Source organism: Lepidochelys kempii, chromosome 4 (genome assembly GCF_965140285.1).
Source record: "Lepidochelys kempii isolate rLepKem1 chromosome 4, rLepKem1.hap1, whole genome shotgun sequence".
Taxonomy (NCBI): Eukaryota; Metazoa; Chordata; order Testudines; family Cheloniidae; genus Lepidochelys; species Lepidochelys kempii.
The window spans coordinates 101603802-101619950 of NC_136383.1; positions in this window are offsets into that span (position 1 = coordinate 101603802).

The following is a 16149-nucleotide window of genomic DNA, read 5'->3' on the forward strand; positions in this document are numbered from 1 at the left end:
CAGCAACAAAAGGTCTCCATAACAGCCAGCAGTGTTTAGTAGCCAGGAACTCCAGCAGACACTGGAGATGATCCTGAGGTGGCAAGAGAGAAAAACATCTGTATGAAGGAAGAAATATCTACACTTACCTTTTATCCTTTGATAAACCTTCATAGACATGAATCTGCAAGAGAACAAGGTTCTGACCTACCGCATGGCATTCTGGCCTGGCAATTCATCCACACAGAAGTTAGTCTCCCAAACAGGCTTGTCTACAATTTGGAGTATGTGAGATATCTGCTCCTGCAGAACCCATCTATCAAAAGTAGAGTTTTATCTATATGATCACTTCCTTTCCCAGTTGCCGCCTGTTTTGTATCAGCATTACATGTGCATTAGCCAATGAGGAACTCTTTCTAAGTCCACCTTCACTTACGTTGAATGAGTAAAGTGTGACCTGACTGGCCCTAAATTTAAGTTGCTTAAATCGGCTCAGATGTCTTGCCTAGTTTGAGTATCCCACCCTGGTACTTTTTCCCTGTTAAAAATTTCATTGAAATTTACACTTTCCTACAGAACATTTTGATGAAACTGCATTTGTTGATAGAAAATAGTTACAACAACAAAAAAAATGCTGACCAGTTCTAAACTTCACTCAGCTAACAATATGCCCTGTAGAGCGATCAATTTGAGTAAAGTCAAGCACGTCTGTGTTTTTGGTTATCAGGACAAAGTATGTGTGCTATATGCCTCTGTGTGTGCGTACACATGCATACACACACACTTCTTTATTTCAGATTTTTTAAATTAAATGAATGCAGATCAGCTACCACTCAGCCTGTCTAATGTTGGGCAGTTTCTTGTCATTGTCATAGATCAAAGCAGACTCATGAAAAATCTGTATTCCACATTTTGCAGTATACCTTATATTATCTTAAAGAAATTGTATTTAATGAAGATCAAGGCTACAGTTTAAAATCATTTATAGGCATCTTTGAGGAAATAATAAAGGAAAATAAATCAGAGTCCATAAACCACATATCAAGCAAAGGTCATTCTAATATATCTATATATAAAGAAGCAACTGCCAAAGCTGGCAATGCCCAAACATGTTCTAAAATTGTAACAAATCAAAGCTGACGCATTTAATAGAAAGAAAAGAGGCCAACATGTACTATGCAATCCCCTTTTTGCTTCCTCATACAGAAGCAAACATCAGTATGTAGTGATGCATTGTGACACAAAACAAGAGCGAGAAAATGGGATAAAGGAGGGAAACAGACTAAATTCCTTCCTGCAAGTATTTCCAAAACATTCAAAGTCACTTACTGACACTTGTTACTGGACTAAGCATGAATCAGATTAACAGCTCATTTTACTGTGTTATTGCTCAAAGTTATAAAGTAAAATTTATTAGCAGTTGGAGAAACCTGTGCTAAATGAGAAATTAACAATTTCCAGTGCTGCAAAGAAGGCAGATTTATTTGTTTAAATAAGTTAGATTTGTGATAAGAAATAACTAAAAAACTTCATATATTCAACCACCGACAGACCTAATCCCAAAACAATAACAACCAGTATCAGCAGCCAGCCTTAAAATGCTGTTAACTCTATGTAATCATGCATTATAATTGATACAGGGCATATTTCAACAGACACCTGATAGTGCCCACTTAAATCCAGATTGCTAAACACTTTCCATAACAAACCACAGGCTGATAACTGTGTATGATTTTAAGCTGAAATTTTCCATATTTGTTCTGGTATTTGAAACCTGGAACAAACACATTTTCATAGAAAACCAGCCTCTCTGCTTGGTTTTGAAAGAGCTATATTAAAAATTACATGATTAAAATAGGTTTCAGAGTGGTAGCCGTGTTAGTCTGTATCATCAAATGGAACGTTCTTTTTGAGGATTAAAATAATCCACTTAAGCATGGTCAGTGAGCATCTGACAAGGTTTTTAGCAAAGATTAATAAATCTTTAATTAATAAAATCATCATACCCTGGCAGAATGAGACCATTATGGTTTTATGTGCATTGGAATGACCAGCAACTGGCCCAGACAAGAGGGGAGTGGTGCTAATGGGAAGATGGAACATTTTGCAGAAGCTCACCAGTACATAGGCTTCCCCTTCCATCAAAAGCATGTGCCCTCAGTTTGTCAAAGTACCAGAAAATGTCAAGGTGTCATTGGTATCATCACTTATCCTGGTCCCAGTTCTTGGCCCTAGTCTAAATTCTTTCAAGGCCTCAATGGACTTCAGCCCAGATACATCAAATACTGTCTCTGTTATCCACTAAGATAGCTAGGCTGCCCTGGGAAAATGTAGTTAACACTGTCAGAATGATTTGAGAGTTGGAGATTTAGGGTCTTTGATATAGGATACAAAGGTAGTGGAGTTGCATGGGTATAAATGGGAACATAATTTGAATCAGTGGTTCCCAACCTTACACATAAAGTTCTACTATAAACTTGAAAACTCATGGTTGAGTAGGAAAAAAAAAACAAAAAAGTCATTGAAAATGTTGGGAAGAAATTATAAATAAATTGCCTGATCCAAAACTCACTAAAGTGAATGAGTGCCCTTCCTTTTACTTCAGTGGACTCTGAATCTGGTCAATAGATCATTAGAATTTTAACATGGACTTTACATAGGTGAGATGCTTCTCTATCGGGCTGCAGAGTAGACCGAAGTTAAATATGCTTTGTTTTGATACTGTTTAAACATTATAATACTCTATATTAAATAAAAGTAATATTACATGTAATATTGAAGTTGAAATGACAAAGTTGAAACAAAACGTTTTTACCTTAACTAAACAAAATGTGTTGCTTTCCAAATTTCATTTAAATAATGACAAAATGATTTGTATTACACTGTAATACACTGTATTTTTTTTTGCTGTAAATTGGTGGTACTTTTCAATATCTGCAGTTTTCTCCTAAATAGAAGTAGACTAGAATATTTCATTAACCCAGTTTACTTTCTCTATTCATTTCTTTCCCAAAAGCAAGAACTGTCTTCCAGTCCAAATTGTATTAATTGATCAGTGCTGCATGAGACAATCATACAATTGTAATTCTTGCTGAAGCAATTCCTTGAAAATACATTTCATATTCATGTTTCTGAGCAAATTAAATAACACTATTCAGTGACATGTTGTCTATGATAAAATTAAGGCCTGCAGTCCTAGGAGATCAAGGTGTTGCCAAGATAATATCAGGATAGAGTTTAAGGGGTTAAAAGGGAAGAGTGAAATCAGTGGTTTGGGGGACAATTGGTGCAGAACTATATTTGGGATCATCTGCTTGGAGTTGTATCTTATTCTATATAGTTTTTACACTATGCTCATCACTGAAGTATCTAAGCACCTTTCAGTACAGCATTAAGTAACATGACTACACCTCTATCATGTGTTTGTTCTCTCATCTTCTCCCCAGAAGGAAAAGTGTGTGCAGTGGTGTCTCTTGTTTTGATATAGTGTGTATTTTTAATATAAATATACCTGTTGTTATGGGTTTATATTAGAGAAGGCAAGGTCAAAAAAGCCTGCCTTGCACTTGGACCAAGTGTTAAGATCGGTGATGGTCCATAGCATGGGGAGGAGTTCATTCCACAGTCTGAGACTGCCCTCTAAGAAAGATTTGTCTTCTGCATAGATAAACTCTTACAGTTACTATGCCATTGTGCCAGAGGAACATAGCTGTTGAGCATGATCTTTGTGACAGAACTTGAGATGATCTTTTAGATATCCTGGGTGATATCCTGAACCCAGGTAGGGTGGTATCCTGAACCCAGATCATGGAGTGCTTTAAAAATTTAGCAGTTCATGTATCCTGGGGAGCATGGGCAGTGGGTATCGCAGGCCAGGGGAGGCTAAGCTCCAGAAACAGATAGACATGGCCCCACCCATGCTCCTCCCCGAGACCCTCTTCTGCATTCTGCTCTTCCTCCATAGTGGCCCCAGCCTAGGCTCCTCCTCTTGCCATCTCAATCTCTCCCCTGAAACTGCTGAGGGCTGGGGCTAGAGCCAGCTAGCAGGCCACCCAGGACTCAGGGCAGCTGGGGCCAGTGCTCAAACCAGCCAGCAGGGGTTAGGGCTGTCCAGCTCTCTGGGGCTGGTGCCACCCAGTGCTCCAGGGCTGAGGCCTCCCAGAGTTCAGGCCACCTTGCACTCTGGGGCTGCTAGGGCCACCCAGCGCTCCAGGGCTGGGGCCGCCCGGTACTGGGGCCACCCGGCGCTCCAGGGCTGGGGCCGCCTGGCGAGCCTGGGGCTGGGGCTGGGGTAAGGCTCCTCTGGCTCCGGTGTGGAAAGGCGAGAGAGGCAGGACCTCTGGCATAAAGGGACAGGCTCGGAGCGAGCCTCTGAACAGGAGGTTCATGCACCACCCATTCTGGGGAAGCTTAAAAAGGGGATATTTAACCAGAGAGACCTTTGTGGAATGCTGGGAAGAAGGTTAATGTAGCAAGAACAAAATCATGGTACTTGACACCAGTTCAAATCAGAATATCTTTGAGATCCATTTAAACCATTTTAAAAGTAGATTTTGGCCTACCTAGTAATTTAAGGCTAGACTCTGCCTTTGTTACTCATGTACCTTGCTCAGCCACTGGTTCCAGTGATTTCAATGTAGTTATTCAGAGATTAAAGTTTTCCTCAACATGAGTAAGAGTGGCAGAATATAGCCCTTAGGGTGGTATACTTTGAAATGTGTGTTTATTTTCGTCATTTCCCTGTAGGAAACATCCATGTTCCGTACATCACGTTCTTGGATATTTTATATATCAGTTATTTTTTTGTTCTATATAAATGTTACGTTTTTTTTTTTCATTTCACATTACTCTAGTGGATTGTTACACAAATGAACATAAATAGCTTGAAGTAATCTTACCTTGACCAGGTGATATTTCAACAGATAGGGGTAAGTGGCTTACATGATCTATCTGAGAACTATGAGGAACAGTGCAGGTATTATAGTTATTAATAACACACTCTTACAATCCCCTACTTATACACTTTCTAGGCCCACTAAAGGTTTTAAATTATGACATTTTCTTATTAGCACCCCTAAAACTGACTTCAGTCAGAGCTCCCTGCATTGATGACCTAATATACTCACTTACATGACTAAATGACCTCCTTTTATTGGATCTTACTTTCTGCAGATTTCTATTTGTAAAGTATTTTTTAAAACCATTGTGGCTTATAAGAGAAGAGAATTTTTTTCATAAGTTTCAGAAGTTATTTTGTTCTAACCAACAGTCATTTATTGTTCTTAATCCATGCATTAAACCACATTTGATATCAAGGAGACCCACTGTAGACTGAAAAAATACATATGCCAATATTGTTTGGAATCATAACTTGGATATATGTTAAATGGGCTGTCAATTTGCTTAAAAAGCCTCAGCAGAGTTGAAAGAAAAATATGCAATAGCCACTGTCCATGATTTAATATCAGTCCAGGATATATCAGACATCTGATCAAAGTTTTGAGCACACAGGTTTAAAAATAGAGCATAACTAGCAGAAGAGACCTCAGGGTTGGAATAAAAGGTTTGGTGCGTTGAAAAGATCATCAGATTTTTGAGAGAGGAAAGTATCTTTTGTGAAAAGGAAATAGAAGTGAAGACCGAGACAAACTGAGAGGCTCTGGACTGCTTGAAGAACTATTGTGACAGAAAAGACTTAGTAAGCTAGATCCTCAGCAGATGTAAATCAGCATAGCTCTACTGAATGTGTGATTTCTTACTTCATTCATTATTTTCACTGGAGTATTAGACTACTAGAACACTGCAAAATGAAAGCACAAAAGTGTGTAGAACTTTAAGGCTTTCCTTAGTGTATGAGAAGATCACAAGAGCTAATAAGTGCTTTTGAAAGGAAAAAGCATGCTGTTGTCCCAGAATATTTAGGTTTGCTGTGGAAACTTCTTAGAGGTTAGCATAAAGTTGCAAATATAGTGCCAAGAGAAGCAAAGAACAGTGGTCAAATTAAAAAAAAATCCTGTATGCCTATTTTTCAGCCTTGGTGATCAGCTATCTAGAGTCACCATGGAGAATGAACCCAGCAGAGAGCAGACTGCATTAAGATACTCAGATACAGTAAGTCTTGCCCTGAAAGTTAACTGGTCCTGTATTATATGGGAACTAAAAGCCTGTTTCAATGTGATCCTAGATAATCTACTATTTGTGACAGAATTTCCACATTAGGTAAGCACCTATTTACTCTCAATAGGGACATTTTAAACTTAACTGAATCCCGAGAGGCACAAGAAAATCTTATCAACTTTGAGTAAATACTGCATATGACATATCAGTGATATATTCTTAAAACAACTTTCTACCATTGATACAATTTATTTTCATAAGCATCTGAAATGCCCACTTGGATTTCCTTTTCAAAACTTAGTTTCTAATCGAAGCAAACAAACAGGTGGTTCACAAAGAGTCAGAAAGTGAAACAGTTCAGTATCATCTCAGGCCAGCAATATGGAGCCTGAATCCAATGTCCACTGAAGTCAGCAGGAGTCCTTCACTGACTTCGGTAAGCTTTGGAACAAACTATATTCTCTAGTTATACATTCAGGACCAATTTATCACTGTGCTCATGGACTATTTATTCAGCAGAGCAGGGCACAAACTATTTGCAATAAGGCTGAATACAGACACTTAAGCCAATAGGAAAACAATAACCACACGGTGTCAAATGCATTGTAATCCACTGGCAGCAACATTGCTATGCCACAGATGAAATTACCAAAAGTTGCTTAGTTAAATCATATGCTTACACTCATTTAAAGAAGCAAATCTTTACTATCAATAACAAAAAATATATCGGCCTGCAAAGCACAAATGTAACATATCTAGAATCCTGCCGGATTCCAGGCTTTACAAATCTTAACACCTGGAGGAGCTCTCATTTTACTTTTGTTGAATCCTGATGTTCCTCTCACTCTGCTACTGTGGAAGCAGATGTGCTGAGGAGAGAATGGGCCTTTTTCACAGAATGGCTTTTCTAACAAACCACTCTCTCTATTTTTTCCCATCCCTTTTATTAAAAATATCAGTGTTGAGTTGTGAAGACCTTAAAAATGCATTTCTGATTGGGCAGGGGGAAGGGAAAGGGGGACGGAGGAGTTAGAAAAACTTCTATGCTGAAAAAGCCCCGTTCTCTATGAGCTACAGGCAACTTCAAAAAAGCTGCCAGCAGAGTGACAGCTGCTCAGGTTTAAAGGAAGTAAGATTCGGAGCTCCTACAGGCTTTAGGCACTACAGGGCTTAACTGCAATAAGGTTTCAGATCCATTTTCCTGATTGAATTATTTCATGCAGTGATTAATATCCATTCCCTCCTGCTTTTCACAGGTCTCTTTCTGCCTTGCTGTAGGATAGGTCTCTTCATGACTGCATCTGAAGGGATACAAAGGTTTCAGTCAAACATTGGGGTGTTACATATGCTTCAGCATTCAAACACAACAGGCTTTGTCAGATCAACCACACACAGCTCCACACATGAGTTCAATTTCCTCCAATAGCCAAGATATCTCTCATAGCAGGGCATGATCTTCTGTGTCCCCTGCTCCCCTCTCTCAATTTAGTGGAGCTGTATAAAAGAAAAAGTGTGAAATTCACCTTTAACTCAGACCAGACTCACCTGATTTTTAAAGCATATGCAGAAGTTGAGTGGGGCAGAGCAATTGTGGCCAGAAAGATTTTGGGTACTAGACTCAGATTTGAAAAGTGGTTGGCCAAAACGATAGATACATTAGTGGTTCTCTGGATTCTTGCAGGGAATTTCTCTCCTCCCACCCACCCCAATTAATAGGGATTGATGGGAGAAAGTACCAGAGATGTTTGAGGGAGAAACCGTCTGTTGATAAATGTTCAAAGTAGCTACGTGTATTCCTAAAGCAATACCCATCTCACGTTTCCATTGAAAAGAAAAGACAGGTGCAGGGCAGAAGGGGTAAAATGAAAAGGAAAATTGAAATAATGGAAACATAGAAATGTAGGGCTAGAACGGAGCTTGAGAGGTCATCTAGTCCAGCCCTTTGCACTAAAGAAGGGCCAAGTATATCTAGACTTTCCCTGATAGGTTTTTCTTTGACCTGTTCTTACAAACCTCCAGTCATGTGGATTCCACCTCCCTTGGTAACCTGTTCCATAAATTAATTCCCTTATAGTTAGGAAAAACTTTCTAATATCTAACCTAAATCTCCCTTGCTGCAAACTAAATTGATTACTTCTTGTCTTGACTTCAGTGGACATGAAGAACAATCACCATGCTTTTTAATAACAGACCTCAACATATTTGAAGACTGTTACAAGTTTTCTCTTATATCAGAACTAAATATAACCATTTTTTAAAATCTTTCCTCATATGCCAGGTTTTCTAAACATTTAATCAGTTTTGCTCCTATATCTGGACTCTCTCCAATTTGTCCACATCTTTCCTAAAATGTGGCACCCATAACTGGGCACAGTACTCCAGCTGAGGACTCACCAGTGACAAGTAGAGCAGGATATTTATCTGCTGTGTCTTACATATAACATGTCTATTAATATACACAGACTGTTGGCCTTTTTCACAACTGCATCACATTGTTGAGTCACATTCATTTTGTGATCCATTACAACTAAGGCTAAGATTTAGTCATGGGTATTTTTAGGAAAAGTCATGGACAGGTCACAGGCAATAAACAAAAAATCATGTCTCCGGGGCCACAGCAGCTGCGGAAATCATGAAGGCCATGGAAAATCATGGAATCTGTGACCTCTGTGACAGAATCACAGCATTAACTATAACCACCCAGATCCTTCTCTGCAGTTCAACTGCCTAAGCAGTTATCTTCCATTTTGTAATTGTTCATTTCATTTTTCCTTCCTCAGTGAAGTACTTTACACCTGTCTTTATTGAATTTAATCTTGTTGATTTCAGACAAGTTCTTCAATTCATCAAGATCTTTTTGAATTCTAATCGGGTCCTCCAAACTGCTTACAACCCCTCCCAAATTGGTGACTAATGCAAATTTTATAAGCATACTCTCCACTTCATTATCCAAGTCATTAACAAAAATATTGACTAGTTATGGACCCAGGACTGGATCCTGTGGGAATCCATGAAATATGTTCCCTCAGTCTGACAGCAAACATTTGGCAACTACTTTTTAATTAATTTTCCACGCACCTGATAATAATTTCATCTAAACTACATTTCTCTAGCTTGCTCATCAGAATACCATGTGGGACTTTGTCAAAAGCCTTACTAAAATCAAGATATATCATGTCTACCTCTATCAAAAGTGCACTTCTTAAAGATAGGTCGTATATGTGCCCTTCTTTAGTCCTTGGGGACCTCAGCTGTCCTTCATTTGTTCTCGAAGATGTTTGCTAATGGTTCCAAGATTGCTTCAGCTAGTTCTTTAAGTACAATAGGGTGCATTTAATCAGGCCCTTCCAATTTGAATATATCTAACTTATTTGAAGAGTCTTTAACCTATTGTTTTGCTATTTTGGCTTGGGTTCCTTCTCGCTTGTTGTTCAGATTAGTTGTTAATTACCTGGTCACAATTTATCTTTTGAGTGAAGACTTAAGAAAAATAGGCATTAAACACCTCACCCTTGTTGATTTTGTTCATAATAAGCTCTTCTTCCCTCTGAGGAGAGGACCTACACTTTACTTCATTTTCTTGCTCCTAATGTGTTTACAGAACATTTTCTTATTAGCTTGTATGTGCTTTGCAAGGTATAAACTTGTTTTGAGCCCTAGCCCTTATGCTTTTGTCCCTACATGCTTGTGCTATTCTTTTGTATTCCCCCTTAACAATTTGTCCGTGTTTCCATTTTATGTAATATTCCTTTTTGATTTCAAGTCATTAAAGAGCTCCTAATAGGGTAATATTGGCCTTTTAGTATTCTTCTTATCTTTCCTTCACATTGGGATAATTTTCTGTTGTGACTTTAATATTGTCTCTTTGAGAAATGGCCAGCTCTCCTGAACTCCCTTTTCCCTTAAATTTTCATCCCAGATTATCTACCAGTTCTCTGAGTTTGTTAAATTCTGCTTTTTTAAGTTCATTGTCCATATTCTGCAGCTCTGACTCCATCGTTTCCTTAGAACCATGATATCTATCATTTCATGAGCACTTTCAACCAAATTGCCTTCAACCTTCAGATTTGCAATCAATTCCTCCCTGTTTGTCAGAATCAAATCTAAAATGCCTGTCCCCCTGGCTACTTCCTCTACCTTCTGAAATAAAAAGTTGTCTCCCAGACATTTCACAAATTTTTCCAAACAGGTATCTTGTAGTTAAAGTCCCCCATTATTACCAGGTTTTGTGTTTTGAATATTTCTGTTTTTTTTGTTCTAAAAATACTTCCTTTTCTTGATTTAGAAGTATGTACTAGACTCTTACTATGATATTGTACTGGGTTTTTTTCATTTTATCTTTACCCACAGAGTTTCATCTGGTCTGTCTCTCATCTCCTTCTGGATCTCAGAACAAATTTATATATTTCTGATACATAGTGCAAAACCCTTCCCTTTTATCCCTTTCTGTCTTTTCAAAACAAACAATATTCCAGACATGAAATTTATCCCATCAAGTCTGATGCCAATTAAGTCATAATTTAGCTTATGTACTAATACTTTCAGTTTTTCCTGTTTATTCCCTATATTCTTTGCATATGTGTATTGACATCTAAGATATCAAGCATATTCCCCTCACTGCTTGCCATCTTGTTGCCCTATGTAGCAGGGTGGTTATGCAATCCTGCCCTGTAGGGCTTAACAACCAGCCCTAGGAGAGGGCCGGGGCTGAGGGAAAGAAAAGCTAGGCTGATTGGGAAAATGGCTGCAGCTGGGCCATGCCCAAATCAGGCCTCAGCTGGGCCTATAAAAGAGCTGCTAGGCAGAACGCTTAGCTAGTGTCTCTCTGTGTTCAGAGAGGGAAGGGCCTGGCTGCAGAGATCTGAGGGAGTACCTAGATTGGAGTAGGGCTGAGGGGGAAAGGCCTAGGCTATAAGGCCTAGATTAGGGCCTATTAGGTACTGGAGTTGCAAGGGGGCAACCCATGGGTAGACAGAGGCAGCAGGTTTCTGCCCCCCACCCCCCGGCTGGTGATGAGTGGCTGATAGCCCCACTCTCCAGGGCAGACTGCAGTGTAAGTGATGACTGGCAGTAGCCAAGACTGAGGTGAGGGTAGTGGGTGGGGGCTCCGTGGGGAGGGGATACCCTCAGGATTGTTGAGGTTTACTGCCAGGAGGCAGCACCCCAGTGGGAGGAGGGACTGGGCCCAGTCCCAAGGCAGATCACCAGATATGGCACAGGGCACTCCAGAGACTGACATACTAATTCTTGCAGATGAGCAGCAGGAGGAGCTGCTAGGTGAGTCTGCTCCATTACACCCTGTTTCTCCATTTCCCCCTCCAACATTTCACCTTTTGTTAAAGTTGGCTTTTATTATGCCTACCCATACACTTTTGTCACCCGCCCTCCTTTGAATCTAGTTTAAAGATCTTCTCACTTGGTGAGTCCATGTGCAAAGATGTTCTTTCCCTTCTTGGTAATATAAGCCTCTTATCTTCCCAGCAGTCCTTACTGAAACAGTGCCCATGGTGTGTAGTCATCTCTGGTATATGACTGTCTCAGCCTTAGCTCTCAGTCTCAACCAAGAGGATGAACAAGATCCTGGCTCCTTCACCCTCAATCCCTGAGCCCCCAGAGAAACTATTGATCTGCTTAGGGTCAGAATTCCTAACAGAATGTTGAGAATCGTTAAGAAAGAGATAGCTAATAAGACAGAGAATTCATATTGTCTCTGTATAAATCCATGATATGCCCACATCTTGAATACTGTATGCAGATGTGGTCACCTCATCTAAAATATATATATATATAGGAATTGGAAAAGGTTCAGAAAAGGGCAACAAAATGATTGAGGGCATGGAACAGCTTACATATGAAATTTAAAAAAGGGGGGGCTTTCCAGCTTGGAAAAAATGACTAATGGGGGATATGATATAGGTCTACAGAATCATGACGGGGTAGAGAAAGTAAGTGTTACTCCTTCTCAGAACACAGGAACTAGGGGTCACCAAATAAAATTAATAGGCAGCAGGTTTAAAAAAAACACAAGTATTTTGTCTCACAACACAAAGTCAAACTGTGGAACTCTTTGCCAGAGGATGTTGTGAAGGCTAATAACAGGGTTCAAAAGAACTAGATAAATTCATGGAGGATAGGTCCATCAATGGCCATTAGCCAGGATGGACAGGAGTGATGTTCCTAGCCTTGGTTTTGCCAGAAGCTGGGAATGGACAACAGGGGATGGATTACTTGTTGATTACCTGTTCTGTTCATTCTCTCTGAAGCACCTGGCATTGGCTACTGTCCTAAGACAGGAGACTGGGCTGACCCAGTATGCCTGTTCTTATATACTGGTGTCCTAATTATAAATGTAAGCAGAGTCAGGATGAGCTCCACACTGACATCTGGTGGCGAGTCATGGTGGGTTGTGGAAAAGAACTTCAGGGGCTGATCTCATTTGCATAGGCACACCCACCCTGCCTAGATGGTCACTTTGGCTGCTGTAGAAGCCCCAGTTTCTCTGTTATTGGGGCAGAAATAAACTTATTATCCTGATTATGTGAATCAAGGACAGTGGAACTGTTCTTGGCCTTTTGGTATGATGGAGGGACTCACCATCAACTAAGCAGCATTCGCTGGGCAAGGGTCATGTGTTCCAAAACCCAGTGAATGGAGAGAGGCTGGGGGACAGGTATTAATACTTGGTAGTATGGGCCCCCTGGTGAGGGCCTTACATGCTAATTGCCCTTCTGTCCTCTCTCTCCACTGTGGAATATCACAGCTAATTTTGATTCCATTAGGAGTCTAGTTATAGGCTGCTGAGCTGAATTCACTTTGGGCTAATGGTGCACCAACACTGAGGCTCCCCTACTACAAGCTGAAATCACAAAAGAGCTAAACTTACTAAGAGCTGAAATCACTGAGTGTTGTGTTAAGTGGTGGGGGAGCCTGAAGATATATGGCAGAGCAGTTTGCGGGATGGCTGGAGCGGCTCAGAGGGGCAGCTGGCAGAGCGGAGCCCCATGGGGAGGTGGGGCAATCAGCTTGGGACCACGTAAGGTGCCCCTTAACACTCCCCCATCTCCACCCAGGTTGGGAGGTAAAACTCTGCAGATAAACTTTTGAACTCTGGGGCTGCCCTGACCAGGGACAGAGACTTTTGGGACTTTAGGTGATTTTAGGTTGCTGGACTCAAGAACCAAAGGGAAATGACATGCCCCAATTTGCTTGGGGTGGGTTTTTTGCTCATGGGTTGTGTTATGAATCCTGTTGCTGGTGTTTCCCCAACATAATGCCACATTGTTTCTCTCTGTTAAAAGGCTTTTTGCTACACTCGGACTCTGTGCTTGCGAGAGGGGAAGTATTGCCTCTTGGAGTGGCCAGCGGGGATGGTATATATTTGACCCAGGTCACTGGGTGGGGGCTCGAGCTGGTTTTGCATTGTGTTACTGGAATAGAACCCCTAGATACTGAACCTGTCCCTTGTTGCTGCCAACTCGGATGGGCAGAAGGGTTACATAAAGGGAAGGGTAAACACTTTAAATCCCTCCTGGCCAGAAGAAAAACCCTTTCACCTGTAAAGGGTTAAGAAGCTAGGATAACCTCGCTGGCACATGACCAAAATGACCAATGAGGAGACAAGATACTTTCAAAGCTGGAGGGGGGGGAAACAAAAGGGTCCTCTCTGTCTGTGTGATGCTTTTGCTGGGACCAGAGCAGGAATGCAGGTCAGAACTCCTGTAAAGAGTTAGGTTTCAGAGTAACAGCTGTGTTAGTCTGTATTCACAAAAAGAAAAGGAGTACTTGTGGCACCTTAGAGACCAACACATTTATTTGAGCATAAGCTTTCGTGAGCTACAGATGCATCCGATGAAGTGAGCGGTAGCTCACGAAAGCTTATGCTCAAATAAATTTGGTCTCTAAGGTGCCACAATTTGCTTGAGCATAAGCTTTCGTGAGCTACCGCTCACTTCATCGGATGCATCTGTAGCTCACGAAAGCTTATGCTCAAATAAATGTGTTGGTCTCTAAGGTGCCACAAGTACTCCTTTTCTTTTTGTAAAGAGTTAGTAAGCAATCTAGATATGCATTAGATTCTGTTTTGTTTAAATGGCTGATAAAATAAATTGTGCTGAACGGAATGTATATTCCTGATTTTTGTGCCTTTTTGTAACTTAAGGTTTTGTCTAGAGGGATTCTCTATGTTTTGAATCTGATTACTCTGTAAGGTATTTACCATCCTGATTTTACAGAGTTGATTCTTTTACTTTTAATTAAAATTCTTCTTAAGCTCCAAGGGTTTGGGTCTGTTCACCTATGCAAATTGGTGAGGATTTTTATCAAGCCTTCCCCAGGAAAGGGGCTGTCGTGCTTGGGGTGCATATTTTGGGGGAGACGTTTCCAAGTGGGCACTTTCCCTGTTTTTGTTAGACACTTTGGTGGCACATAAAGGTTCAAGGACAAAAGGTAAGTTTGTACCTTGGGGAAGTTTTTACCTAAGCTGGTAAACATAAGCTTAGGGGGTCTTTCATGCAGGTCCCCACATTTGTACCCTAGAGTTCAGAATGGGGAAGGAACCTTGACAGCTGGGCACTATCATTCATACCCACACACATGATCAGCATGAAGTAAGTAGTCAGAGGGATGGATGAGCCTCCACAACTTTTTGTTATGTGGCAAGGCACTTCCCTCATCTTGCCAGGCTTAGCGCTTTCCCCTCTGGTGATGGCAGGCCTAGGGTAATCAGCTCCACCCAGGGCAGGGTTTGCCTTTCTACTTCTATGATCCTTTGGCCATACTTCCTCAGTAGGCCTGAGGGTCAGTCTAAGGGGTGATCCTCCACCAAACAAAGGAAACAGTTTCATAAACTAAAAAACCCTGGGGTAGCTTTCACCACCACCTCTCTGGTGCAAGGTGTCAGCCTGTTGGTTTGCTGTGGGATGTCAGCCCAAACCTGAGTGTCCTACGGGACACTAGGGGTGGGACTGTTTCCCCTATGGGAAGGAGCACAACCTCTCAACCTGGAGAAGCGTATTTCCCTACTGCCCCAAGCCTGGCAGCAGCTTTTCTCTTCCCCATTTCTCTGAGCAGAGGAGGGGTTTATAAAGGCCTCAGGCAGCCTGAAATTGGGATCAAGTGTCCCTAATTGACCTGAGATAACCCCTTCTAAGCTTGTGGGGGGAGGGGAAGAGCCTTTAACATTCGAGGAATAACATATCCGCCTTCCAAGACCCTTTTGTAGCCGTCCGGTCTGACTTTGTCACAGCTATATAATGTTATATAATAGCTCCCACCTCAAGTCATGAATAAGATTTTCAGCAGTAAAAGCATAGACCTCTACCACTTGAGATGAAGGAATAACTCTGTTAACTGGAAGTAGTAGAAGGCTCTTACCCAACATATGAACCAGTCAATAGAGGAGGACATGACACACTTGGTGAGTGCATACAGAAATATCTGAATTGTCTGCTGACTTTATAGCTATGAAATAAAACTGTTCCTATAACCACTGAAACCTAACTCTTTTTTCATAAAGATTTGCAGAGGGTTTAAAATTCATCACTTAATCCTACATTCTTTCAGATAATAGTCTTCTCTTAATTGACAACATACATTCACTTGATTTCAGTATTGTTTATGGGAAGAATAGGATAAAAAGCTACAGCTGAAATAACAAACATACTTTAAAGATGTAGTTTTACAATATTTATCTTTAATCATTTAAATAGTCATTTCACTGGTTAAATAGGAGAAAAAGAACTGAATGCATCCGATGAAGTGAGCTGTAGCTCACGAAAGCTTATGCTCAAATAAATTTGTTAGTCTCTAAGGTGCCACAAGTACAGCTTTTCTTTTTGCGAACACAGACTAACACGGCCGCTACTCTGAAACCTGAAATGCCATAGTATACTTAAGCCCCAGTTATGATTCTGGGCATGAAGGAAGGCTAGAGCAGCTAGATGTCAGGTAATACTTTTGAAAAACAAGTATAAAAGTAGGAGGAATACAGAGGCTGCTACTTAAAATTATAGAAAGGTAAGAATTCACTAGGGAAATAATTGTATTCCCCCATAA